Source organism: Grampus griseus, assembly GCF_964374135.1.
Source record: "Grampus griseus genome assembly, chromosome: 9".
Taxonomy (NCBI): Eukaryota; Metazoa; Chordata; class Mammalia; order Artiodactyla; family Delphinidae; genus Grampus; species Grampus griseus.
The window spans coordinates 101,279,725-101,293,616 of record NC_139003.1 but is presented as its reverse complement, the minus strand read 5'-3'; positions in this window follow the sequence as shown (position 1 = coordinate 101,293,616).

The window sequence follows — 13,892 nt, the reverse complement described above, 5'->3', positions numbered from 1 at the left end:
AAAATAAAATCCATGCTCTTTATAGCAACAAAGAATCAGATTCCAGAATGCACTCAAGAAAAGAGTGGGTAGGCCACCACAGTAGTTGCAGCAAAATAATTTGGACTCAGAAAAGGTAGAGCTATGGAATGAATGTTTGTGTTTTCCCCAAAATCTATATGTTGACATCCCAACCCCCACTCCATGTGATGTTATTTGGAAGTGGGACCTTTGGGTAGCAACCTGATGAATGGGATTTCTTCTCTTATAAGAGACTCAAGAAAGCTCTTTTACCTTCCACTATGAGAGGACAAAGCAAAAAGACAGCTTTCTATGACCCAGGAAGGGGTTCTCACTAGGCACCAAAACTACCAGTGCCTTGATCTCAGACTTTCAACCTCCAGAACTATAAGAAATAAATTTCTGTTGTTTTGTAAGCCACTCAGTTTATAATATTCAGTTATAGCAGCCTGAACAGACAAAGACAGATGGAAAAGAGGAAATACTTTCGAGGGAAATTTAGTAGCTGAAGTTGAATGAATCTGGTTTCAATGGGCAGATAGAGTAGAGTTTCAAGGTGTTTCTCAGATTTCTAGATGGTTTTGTCAAAGAGACTGGCATCAAGTTCAAGGATGAGGGTTCACTGAGAAGTTCCTTTTTAAACCTATTGGATTGTAATATTTGTGAAAAATTCAAGTGATCTTGTTGAATAGACCTGGGTACTCGATTCAAGAGCTCAAGGTAGGTCGGTGATTTAAATTGTTAGTCAATTGATGTATAACTGAGACTTTGGAGGGAAAGTAAATTTTCTGAGAATCAATAGAGTAAAAAAGAGATTGAACTGAGTTCTGAGGAACTCCAATATTTAAAGCTGGGGAGAGCTAAATGAGCTACCAAAGTATATCTTAATAGCAGCTGACAACAGTGATGGTCAACAACTGCATGCTTTTTATAGACTCATTTGCAGGTCAATGTCATTGTTGCGCTGCCTTGAAACTTGTTGAGTTTTATTTAAACAGCAGGTCTTCAAAGTAGAATCGAATTTATCCAAGGTGCACCTGTGAAATTCATTGTTTGAAAAAAATCCTGTTTTCTGAATTTCCAGGCTTCTGAATGTTGAAGTTATAACAAAGAAAGAGAAAATGACAGTTAAAAAAAATCTAAAGTCACTTCTTTAAAAATCTAAGTAATTTCTAAACCAGTGTAGAACACCAGGACGCAAGGGCCTGTTGTGGCATCTCTTGGGGACCTACCATAAGTTCTGCAGAATTCTGGGCAAGACATTTTCTCATTTGGTTCCTTCTGCAATTAAAGATGCAAATTCCTGCTGAACAGTAATTCCTTTTTGCTGTCTTACTGAAATAAGATGACCCGGAAAATTTCACTTGAGGATTTTCTTTTTCACCTTAATAATATTTTAAATAAACCAGTAAACTGTCTTTAAACAATATGCATTTTTATTAAATATGGCTAGTTTCAACAAAATACAGCATATATGTTAAGAAAGGAGGTTTCTCAACTTCCACATTATTGACATTTTGCACTGTGCTCTCAGCAGCACCAGAAGCCAGGAGCACTTCCCTTCCCCTAGTTGTGATAACCCAAGTAATTCCAGACATTTCCAAACATCCACTTGGGGGACAAAATTACCCCCAGTTTAGGACCACTGGTATAAAGAATAATGATGAAATTAGCGTCAGGATCCTTCTCCACCGAGCCCAAGAAATATACCACTGTCTTCCCTTTTAATCCACCAGGCCTCTCTTAGCTTTCTTACGGTTCTCCACAAATTGGAGGAAACCAGCCTCTTGAATTCCCCATCTTTATTACTTTAATTTTATCCATAGTTATTCGTTTGTTTTGCACATTTGTTCAATTTCAAACATATTTTCTAGTTGTGTATGTTGTTATAATTTATAAATATTGAATCACATTAAACGTATCATTCTGTGACTTGCTTTCTTCAGTTAATTTTATTTTCCTGAAATTTAACTATGTGTTGTGTGGCTAAATTTCATTGACTTACATTTCTGCATAGTTTTGTACTGTACGAATAGACTATACCTTGTTTACTCATTCTACAATAGACATTTGGTTTGTTTCTAGCTTGTGGGTAATAAGTAATTTTGTTCCTAAGAACAATTTTGTTATTACATATTGGTAAATATTTGGAAGTTTATCTAGAAGAGTGGTTCTCAGCTGGGGGTAAGTTTATCCTCAAGGGGACATTTGGCACTGTTTGGGGACATTCCAGAGTATACCATCTGGAGAGTATTACTGGCATCTAATGTGTAGATGTCAGGGATCCTGCTAAATATCTTGCAATGCACAGGACCACCATGTCCCCAACAAAAAATTCTCCAGCCCAAAATGTCAATAGTGTCACTGTTGAGAAACTCTGTCCTAAGGCATATGCCTAGAGGTTGATTAGCTAGGTTATCAGATATATGCCTTTGAACCTTAATCAGAATGCCTAATTGCCTTTCAAAGTGTTTTTTTGCATTCTCACCAACAGTGACTAAGAAGTGAAAAAGATTTATACTCCATTTGACAATATTGTATTTCTATTCTTTTATAAATTTCATGGTGTAAACCAGAATTTCATTGTGGTTTGTATTTCCTTAAGACTAATAAAACCAGTTATATTTTGTTGTTACTAAAGTTATATTTGATTTCCATTGTATTAATTGCTTCTCAATTCAATGTAAATGCTATTTACGCGTGTTGGATACTAATTCTTTCTGCTTTATATTTGTCATCTCCCAGTTTGTGTCTCCCCTATTCACTTTCATTATGATGTCTTTTAATGAGCAGTAGTTCTTAATTTTGTGGAATTAAATTTACTAATCATCTCGTTTATTGTTTATACTTTGGGGGTCTTATTTAATAAACCTTCTCTCACCTTAAGGACAAACAACGTTTTCTTATATCTTTAGCTTTTCTTTTTACCTGTAAGTGTATAATCCACTGTGAATTGATTATATATATTGATTATGATAAAATTCTGATTTAGTTCATTCTTCATGCTGAGAATCAATCGATTCAACATTTTTTATTAAAGGTTCTGGCTCTGTCCCAAAATACAACAGTTACCTCATTATAACTAAAGTTTTGTATTTTCACTAGTTTCTTTGGGCTCATTTTTCTGTTCCAACGGCTTGTTTACTTAAGTCTCAGCCAGTAGCATTCTGTTTTTATTCCTGGAACTACTATAATTATATGATAGGGCGTTTCCCCAGATTTTCTATTCTGCTTCAGGACTGAGTTGTCTCTTCAAGGCTTTCAGTCCTATAATATTGGGTTGGCCAAAAAGTTCGTTTGGGTTTTTCCGTAAGCTCTTATGAACGAACTTTTTTGCCAACACAATATTTAGAAGCAGCTTATCAACTTCCAGTCTCCAAAAAAATCTCTTGTGATTTTGACTGGAATTGTATTAAATCTATTAATTAATTAATTTTGAAAAAGTTCCATCTTAAAATATTGAAACCTCTATGTTTTTAGCTTAAGTCTCCTTTAATGAGTTACAGTAGCTTTATATTATTTTCTCCATAAAAGGTCTTGCTTGTGTTTCTTTAGATTTATATTTAAGTACTTTTTGGTCTTCATTTAAAATTTATTTTCGAAATTTATGTTTCAAGCTTATTTTCACTCATAAAAGTTTAATTGCCTGAGGTATATTGATTTTAAGTTCAAATTTGTTAAACTTTCTTGCTAAATTTGCTAATTAATCTTAACTTTTGACCGCTTTCTTTTTTTACAGCCATATCTCTAATGTATGAGGAAATTCTGTTGGCTCTAATTGCAAAATTTGTCATTAACTCTGTGTTATTATCTGATTGCCAGTAACCACGGCCTCTCCCCTAGATTATGACAATATTTTCTTGACTTTTCTCCAGTTACAGCAATCAGCTTGTTTCTTTCACCGGGATGTCAGGTTGTGTCATTTGCCGAATCCAGACTCTCCATGGTTCCCTATTGCATTCTGGATAAATGCCCAATTCCTAATGCTCTGGGAGGACTGGACATGCCTGATCCTGCCACTTCTTTTCTCCATCACCTAGGAGTCTCTCCTCCTTGCTCCTCTGTGCAAGGGAAATTGTCTTCCCAGCTCTTCCCAACATGGCACTAGACACTTCGTTCCTCTTTCCCTCATTTTGTTCACATATTTTTTTCAAATATTACTATTCAGTTAGTTGTTTCCTATTTAAAATTCCCTCCTCACTCCATGACACTCTTGATCCCTTCACCTTACTCTGTTGTTGGTTTTGTGTTGATGCTATTTTTTGGTTTGCCAGTTGTATTTCATATCCTTTAACATACATGTGATATACCTTTATTATTTAAGTATCTATGTTATGTAGCTCCCACAAGGGCTGCTATTCTATTTTGTTCATTATATGCTTAGTATTATGGGAGGTACTCTATAAATATTTTTTGAATTAGTAAGTGATTGAGTTAGCATATTTTTTACTAATGGCTTTTTAATATATATCCATACAATTTTTTTCATTTTTTTAATGTAAGTAAAATTTAAGACTATACATGTCTGTCCATGTACTGTCAACAGAATTCCATAGTTTGGAATTTGGAATGTACAGGGAGCTAAAGTAAACCACCCACATCCATACAGCTGATAAGAAGTCACTAATTTATGCTGCTTACTATCCATTAAGTGAAAACATTTACCAAATAATTTTATAGTTTAGTCTAATGTGACATATCAGATCAGAAATTCTTCTTAGAAAAGTATACACTCAAAGTAGAAGAGAAAACTGAAAAGTTATTGTCTAATTTACCTTACATGCTATATCCTAAATTTTCTGTTTATTAGAACTTTCAGTGATCTCAAATAACACATTAAGATCTCTTTCAGAAGTTATTCAATGAAACACGTATTTAATTAGTTAACAGAATACATTTTTAATTGGAATTTAAATAATTGAAGTTCACATGAATATTAAAATTCACTTCTGCTTATCTCTGTTTCTCCTAAAATCCTTGTGTTAAGTTGTCTTTGGAAATAACATTGACTATTAATAAAGTTAGTAAGTACAGAGTCTTTTGTTAAATCTCACACGTAGAAAGGGAAAGTAACTCAGACCATTGATAGTGGAATGAATTAAAAATATAATTTATTACCCTATTTGCTTGTGTTATGATTGACCGTGCAATGGAATATTATAGACTTGCTAAACAAAACAAAAGTAAAAAATATGATATTTCTCTGTTGTTTTCAGAGTAAGTTCTTGGTCTTGAATTATTTTTAGTTATCCTCAAGCTAGCAATATTTATTTCACTTTATTCAAGAAAGAAATCTCACTCTGTTACTCTTAAAATAAAAAAATCTCATTGTAATTTACAAGGTCCACAGATCAGAGGCCAAACTAAAAACAAATTCAATTAAAAACGCTAAGTGATATTGACATCCCAATTGACAATTAGAACAGAAAACAAAGTTATTTAGAGTTTATGCTAAAATTCTAGCATGTACCTTTTAAGGAAAACCTACATATGGTATGGTGGGTATTCTATCCAGAGAACTGGAACAGAGAAAAATAGATGAAATATGCAGTGAATAATCATTCTTTCATAATTGGAAACTAAATTGAAGATCACAAAGACCATGGTATTTTACAAAGCAAAATTACCCAAGCAGGCCCTATTTTAAGAATATTTGAGTTAAATTACATGCTTTTAGCTTAATGCTAGTAAAAAAAAAAAAAATTGCCTTTCCTGATGCACTGAGTTGCCTTCTTTGACTAGATGAGACCCATGAAATGCATGAAATTGTGTGTGTTTGTGTGCATGTGTGTGCGTGTGTGTATGTTTGCTTGACTCTCACAATACTCAGAATGTGATTCTGGCCTCAAATTAAGAAAGTATATTTGCTTGTTTCTACTGGTATAACTTTAATCCTTAGTTTTTAATATTATTTTTTGAGTGGGGGGAACTAATGGGTTTGCTTCTCTAGAAACAACTTTTCTCATTTGTTGAGATACACAGTGCAAATAATGATTTGGGGAAATTTTCACATCCTTAGAATATAACATTAAATGCATCTTTGAGCCCCTTATGGTTTATACCTTGATAGTTGTGGATAGACAAAGCCAACCACATTTTACAGTGACCTTCCCCTTTTCCAGCTTAGTTAAAATTTAATATCTCTACCTCACATTTTTTAACAAGTATATTTATTAAGGGTTAAGTTTTATTTACTTATTACAGAAATATGCTAGGAGCTGGGAAGAAGAGATAAGCATGGCACTACCCATACCCTTAAGGAATTTCAGTCGGTAATCAAGAGTCCGTTCTGCTTTCTTCTCCAGGAGAGATGTTATTCTTCAGTCACCAAAGGGAAGTCAAGTGGTATTAAAGTCTTTAGATTGACATGATAGTTGAGATGAAAGCAGAGTGTCATTTTCCAGAATTGTACTCACAGAAGGCCAAGATGTTGGAGAATGGTCTAACTTTTCAGACCATTGGAGAAGTGTCCAAAATTTTTACTAAGAAAATTGAATAATTCATGCTGTAGTATGTGATACACCATTTGCAAATCAAGCTTGGTGCTTATTTGCTTATTTTAGAGAGTGAAGTGAAGGAAATGTGAAATTTAATGAAAACTTCTGGTAAAATATACCCAACATTGCCTATTATAATTTTAATGTCATAACTACTGTCCATGGAAATTACTCAGGAAATAAGTTCCAAGATTTTGTTTGTTACCTGAGAGATGCCATGTACCATCAACTCACCTCATGAGTCTTCATCTCTTTCACTTCTCTTGAAACACCCACAGTCCAGCCAGAGTGGGTGTTGTCTCCAGTCACACTGCTCCTTCCATCGGTGTCCTTCATCTTTAAGGCCAGGTGTCTTCTACTCCACAATCTTTCTTGGTTTTGCCCAACTGGAAATAACATCTTCTGCCTCTGAAATTTTGTAGGATTTTGTATGTATCTCAGATTTGTTAGACTTTGTAAGCTCTCAGAACAAGTGAACAACCTAAAATACCAGTGTGATCAAAGTGTTTCCTTTCTTTTTTTGTTGTTGGAGTATAATTGCTCCACACTGTTGTGTTAGTTTCTGCTGTACAACGAAGTGAATCAGCTATATGTACACATATATCCCCTCCCTTTTGGACCTCCCTCCCACCCCTCCCCATCCCACCCATCTAGGTCATCACAGAGCACCAAGCTGAGCTTCCTGTGCTTTATAGCAGGTTCCCACTAGCTACCTATTTTACACATGGTAGTCTATATATGTCAGTCCTGATCTCCCAATTTGCCCCATTCTCCCCTTCCCTCGCTGTGTCCACAATATTAGTTCATCCATTGTAACAAAGGTACCACGCTGATATAAGGTGTTAATAATAGGGGAACTACAAGGGGGAAGGAGAAAGGATATATGGGAACTCTGTACTTTCTGCTCAATTTTTCCGTAAACTGAAAATTACTCTAAGAAACAAAGCCTATTCATTTAGAAATTAAAAAAAAAAATTAAAATGTATTTTAAAGGAAGAAAAAGTGTTTCTTCACAGCTGTCAATGATCTTCACTTCCCACGTGATAATCTAAGCTCTTTTTGTGTATCATACATGATTCATATTCTAGCCCCAATCTGCCTTGCAAATCCTATTACTTCACTCACAATTCACATTTTTTCAGTGATAAACTTCTTGACTACCCCCCACCCATACCACACTAAATCACACCTCACTTTAAGCCCCAACTCTGTATATTAGCTTTGGAGGAATAAGCGGATCCTTAAACTCTTGGGTGAGAACAAAAATTTATAAGTCAAGACAGGGTTACCACCAAATCTTCATTTTTCCTGTGTATGTGAGCCTTGTGGCAACTCATTTTATTAAACAAAACTGCATTTTCCATAATTTGCCAAAAACTAAAGTTAGATCTAATTCCATGAGTGAATTATTCTCCAATGCCTGCAACAAACTGTGAAATGAGGTGTAAAATTGAATAAATTTTAATGTCCCTTTTACCTCTCAACATTCTATGTCCTCAGCTATTTTCCGCATTGTAATGAGGACAAGAACATTCTGAGAGTAGGTGTCTGAAGTGTGGGGATTGGGGTGGAGTGAAGAGAAAAGAACTCTGTGACATTTAGAAAACTGTAATTGCTAATGTCACCAATTTTAAATATGATTATGCTTAGGCATTCACTCTGTACATCCAATGGGCCAAGAAGCAATAAAGAGGAAAGTAGAGGTGATCTCTACCTGGTGGTGCTTTGGTCTATTTGAAGAGCATCAGGATTCTCTTCAGCCTGTCAGAGAGCAGGGTTTCTGGGTTCTAATGGGTTTGTGAACCACAGTGTATGCTCACAGTTCCAGAGGCTGAGCAACTGCCACCACATTAAGTTCTATAGGAGAAAACAAAACTTGCAAATTAAGTATATCTTCTCTGTGCCTTCAATTGACCCCAGATAAATAAGAAAGGAAGCAAAGCTTAGTGTAGGAATCCAGTGTGCTCATGAATTCATAGGAAAGATTTAACTGTTAAAAGTTAGAATTTCCCTTGGGATTAACATATGCATACTATTATATATAAAATAAGTAAACAACAAGGACCTACTGTATAGCACAGGGAGCTATATTAATTATCTTATAATAATTTATAATGGAAAAGAATCTGAAAAATAATGTATATATATATAACTGAACCACTTTGCTGTACACTTACTAAAAACATTGTAAATTAACTATACCTCAATTTTTAAAAATTAGGATTTCTCAAGGTAATTAAAGTATTTTTTCTAATGGCTTGAAGTAACCTTTCTAAACTCACCTTAGGTTAGGAGCAGAGAAGAAGATGCCTTTGTCCCTTGTTTAGAAATGCCATCAAGTTAACCACCCACACATTCTTTATTCAGGAAGCAATATCTCCAAGTGTTTCCTGAGGAAATACTCACAGGACAAGCCCATGAGAGTGCCTGGAGATGGGGAAGAAGCCCAGCAAACATGAAGATTCTGTCAGAGCTTCAGCCTGTTTCTACCAGAGAATTCTGGAGCATACATTCCAACTAAAAGTCCTCACAACTTGAAAAGAGAGCTGGGCTTTTGTATCCTCACCCAGGAATGTCATTGATTAAAGCCTGTGGCAATGAGGTAGAGAGGGGAGGAGGTAAGCTCCCAGGCCTTCTGGATCTCTGCTTATATGAACTGCAAAGTCTCTTCAGGAGCCCTCAGATCTTCCTTCACTGAGAGTTGCATGGACAGACCAAGAGAAGCAAAACGCCCCAAAAGCAGGAGGAGGAGCTTATAGAACAGTCAAAAGGACACCAAAGAGATTGGACAGATCACTAACAATATTGCTGCATGCATCCTGTGCACAGACCATGTGGTTCATCAAGCAGGTCTTCAATACAAATGTATAGAACATATGAATAAACACAAGATTCAAAATATATGTTGGAGAGTGTCTGTGATGGTTAATTTTACTTGGCAGTTTGGTTAAACATTATTCTGGGTGCTGCTGCCAGGGGTTTTTGGATGAGATTAACATTTAAATAGGTAGACTCAGCAATTAAACCATGTTCCTTGATGTAGGTGGGCCTTATCCAATCAGTTGAAGGCATGACTGGAACAAGAAAGGCTGACACTCCCCTGAGTAAAAGAGAATTCTTTGCTGTCTGACCGCCTTCCAACTGGGATATCTACTTTTTTCCTGTCTTTGAACTTAAACTGAAACACTGCTCTTCCTGGGTCTTGAGCCAGGAAGCCTTTGGAAGGAACTAGTCCTGAATCTCCAACTTGCTGCCTCACCCAGCAGATCTTGGAAACTGCCAATGTTATGTGTTCCTTGTGGCCAAGTAGGTGGCCTCTTTTGAGTAGGTTTCAAATCAAAATAAGAGATGGGTCCTCCATAGCTTTGGCTTGATAAGGTAGGAAGTGAGTAGTTCTCTTAACCATTACCCATGTTAGTGATTGGACAAGGGCAAATCCTCTAAGCAGAAAAAATAACATTACTGCCAGAGACCCTTTGATTTATCACCCAATATTCATGGAGCTGAGAAGAAAAGAAAGGCAGAGATCAAATGAATATTAGGAGGGACACATTTTGTCTGATCCTTGTGAAAATGCAGATAGAGGTGTAGGGAGGGGGCAGGGTAATGGCCATGAAGAAGTCCAGTCATTGGAACAATGACCATAGAAGCAGAAAGAGTCTCAGAGAGCGTTAAGACAGTGACAAAAGGGCACAGCCTGAAGTACTTGTAAACACACGCTGATGCTGGCAGTGTCTCTGTCCTTGGTTCACTGGCAGGTAGAAATATACCACATTTCTTGAGCAACTGAGTACCAAGAACAGCAAAAATATATTGAAAATTCCATACACAGTGTGTGTGTGTGTGTGTGTGTGTGTGCACGCACTCGTATATAGATATTGGAAGACAGCTTCTCCTTCCTATTGTGGTTCCTGTCTTCTCTGTCCCTCTGCTACAGGATATGAAAAAGCTCCTATTATGCTGAGTGCAGGTTCAGGAAGTCATCAGCTTATTCATGGTATAACTATGTTCAACTAGAGAGTCTAAGACGTCATTCCTCAGTGTGCCGTCCTGGTCCATTTGCCCAAATTCTGCTCACGGTCCTGCCACTCACTACAGGGACAAAGTTGGGTTGAGCTAAAATCTGACAAACCCCAGAAAGACTTGCCAAACCCTCCCCCTTTGGACAGGAGTCTGTTTCCATATCTCTTGCAACCTGGATAGATATTCACAGCAACACAGTAGGATTGTCCATTGTCTCCAGCAAGCTCCCCAGTTCTCGTGGGAGGTCAACATATTTACAAACCAGTTCAGCTTTCTCTGCTATCCCTCATGCACTGCTCTCCTTTCCTTTGGAGGAATTCTATGCTACAACTGGGTTAATCCCCTTTGGGTCAATCTCATTGACACTCATTCTGTTTTTGCAAATTTTTCTCTCACGAGATTAGCATTTACCTTTGTGGCTAAAATCTTGCGTGTTAAAGGATACCCTGCCCCCAGTCTTCTCTCCTCAAACATATATACCCCTTCATCTATTCCATTCTCAGGTAGAGGCAAGAGTAAGATCTGTGAAGAACAAGAGAATGAAGAGATTCTATGATCCATTCTGTAGTCTGTCATTATGAGCTGAAGAGCTGGAGGGAAAGAACGGCAGACAGCTCTAGATGACATTTCTGATTCTCTGCCAGGGCTCTATCGAACATCCTAAAGGTGTCTCAGAAAGTAAATTTGTATAGATAGTTCCAGATCATGAAGCAAAAATCTCTGATATTTCTGTCTTTGAACTCTTAATATCTCCTGTTATGGTGTCAAGTAAAAAAATATTCACAACCTAAAAGTTGAGAGTTATGTTTTATTCCGTGGGAATTTTTAGGACTTGCCAGTAGGCAGCATCTCAAGTAACTCTGAGAAAACTACTCTGAGGAGGTAGGGGGTAGGAGGGGTTTGGGCGGATGAGCAGGTGATATAGAAGTTTTGTAACAAAGGGCAGGTATTTTGAACTTCAAAAGATCATTGTTTATTAAAGAAAACCAGATATCCCGAGTTAAGGAATTTAGCACTTTTCTATGTATGGGAAGATGCAAGAGGCTGGGCTCCCTGAAATCATTCCTTTGATATGGACCTCAGCTCTCTGGGGCCAGTGTCCTGTATTTTCACATCCTGAGTTTCCTCAGGGCTCACCAGCTCATGTTGGAGGGTTGAAATTGCTGATGACTATGACATCCTTTGTTTACTGATATGGCAGGAAATATTCCATTTATGGAATGGAAAGTTATACTACAATGTCAGGGAAAGTTATACTACAGGAAATGTTCTACGTATTAAAATCAGCAAGAAAAAACTTAAGTCCTAAAGCCCAACTGTAAATTAAAAAAATAATATTTTGGTGTTTTTTAAGAGAAGTAATTCTATCACTTTGGTAATTGAGCTAACTTAATTAACAAATCATATTGATTAAAAATGTTTAAATGTATTCCTTCTGAAATTCCCCCAAACTGTCAAAATTGAGTTCTTAGTCCTCATAGTATTCCTGCATGGGACACATGAAGATATATTCTCAGTTTCTATGTGTTCCAGAAACTGGAATACCATTATTTAGGTCTCTCTAAGGAAAAAAAAAAAAAAAAAGAAGAGAGAGGGCTTCCCTGGTGGCACAGTAGTTGAGAGTCCACCTGCCGATGCAGGGGACACGGGTTCGTGTCCCGGTCCGGGAAGGTCCCACATGCCGCAGAGCGGCTGGGCCCGTGAGCCATGGCCGCTGAGCCTGCGCTTCTGGAGCCTGTGCTCCACAATGGGAGAGGCCACAGCAGTGAGAGGCCTGCGTAGCACAAAAAAAAAGAGAGATCTTATAAAAATAGTAACACTAAAGATTAATATAAAAAAGAAGTCACTGCTTCCTGATCCTACACTTTGTGGCTGAAGTGCCGTTCTACCAAATGACTCTATTTTCTCCTTATAAAAAGACATATTCCCCTCATGGTCATATAAATCCCTTAGTCTTTTAAAAGAACTAAACTACAAAGCACTTATAGGGTAGGTAGCTTCCATAGGTTTGTCATCTTTCTTATTTTGTCATGAATATTTTCTTCTATAGAGAGTTGGTTTGTTAAATAACCGATGACATATCTTTGTAGTAGAGGGATCCAATCAGTGCTGATGTTGACTGTGTGCTTCCTACCTGCCTGATCCTGGTCTAAGTGTTTCACCTGTAAACTCTTAATGTTGCAAAAATATTTGCTCCCTGTGCATCTATGCCACATAAAAATATGGAGACAGATATTTAGAAGATAATAAATAGAGAGGCTTTTTATTTTCTTTGCCAGGCAAACGGAAGACACAGTAGGCTAACACCTCAAGAACTGAGCCCCCCATTCCCGTGGAATTACAGTGATTCTTACAGGGGGTTTCACAGTCCAAAGTGAGTGATAAGCATCAAAATGGTGAAGATCTTGTATTTTTTTGCTTCTTGCATTATTTCGAAACCGTCACCACTGGAGTCAGGCAACCAGGTAATTGGGTCTGGCAGTCCAGTAATTGGGTCCATTAGTCTCTGGGTTATCGGTCTGCAACCTCCTTTCTGAAATGCAAACAGCTACAAGGGGTGATTTGTTACAAGAGATTACATGGGGAACAAATATCAGGTGCAGAATGTAAATTACACAGGGCTAGGGGTGACAGATTAGCTTTGTGAGGGGCAAGTCTAACTACAGACACTAGGATTGGTTAACTCTTTCAGGCCAGGTTATGTTTCTTCTCTAGCCTGTTCACTGCTCTCTTTATTTTCCTTGTTCTCAGGAGAGGGAAAACTTCATTTCTAGTTTTGCTACAACATTAATAACTTTATAAAGGTTGTGCTATTATTAGCTAACTTACTGTAAACTACCTTTAAATATTCTAGACACCAGGATATAAAGAAGTCATTACTTTAAGCCACACTTATAAGGCTGGCATTTGACGGAAATGATCATACTCAGGGTGTGTCCATCACAAGTAGCTCAGCTTTCCTTACCTTGATCAACGCCAGAGGCATTACCAGTTAATATACTGTCAGAAGTAGGATTTCTGTGGTCATCAATATGATGAATGTTTGCAATGGTGGTCTCAGTACTAAAATTACGACACAAGGTATGAAGATTGGCTAAAATATTCCCCTTTCCTACCTGAATACAGTATAAAAATTTTATGAGCCTTAACAGCTGTTCCTTTAGTTTGGGCACTGTATTAATCAGAGTTCTTCAGAGAACATAACTAATAGGATAATAGGATACAGGACATGCATAGATAGATGGAGAGAGAGAGAGAGAGAGAGGGAGACTTTAAGAAATTGGCTCTTGTAATTGTGGAGGCTTAGCAAGCCCAAAATCTGATGGGGTAAATTATCAGACTGGAGATTCAGGAAAGAGTTATAGCTTGAAT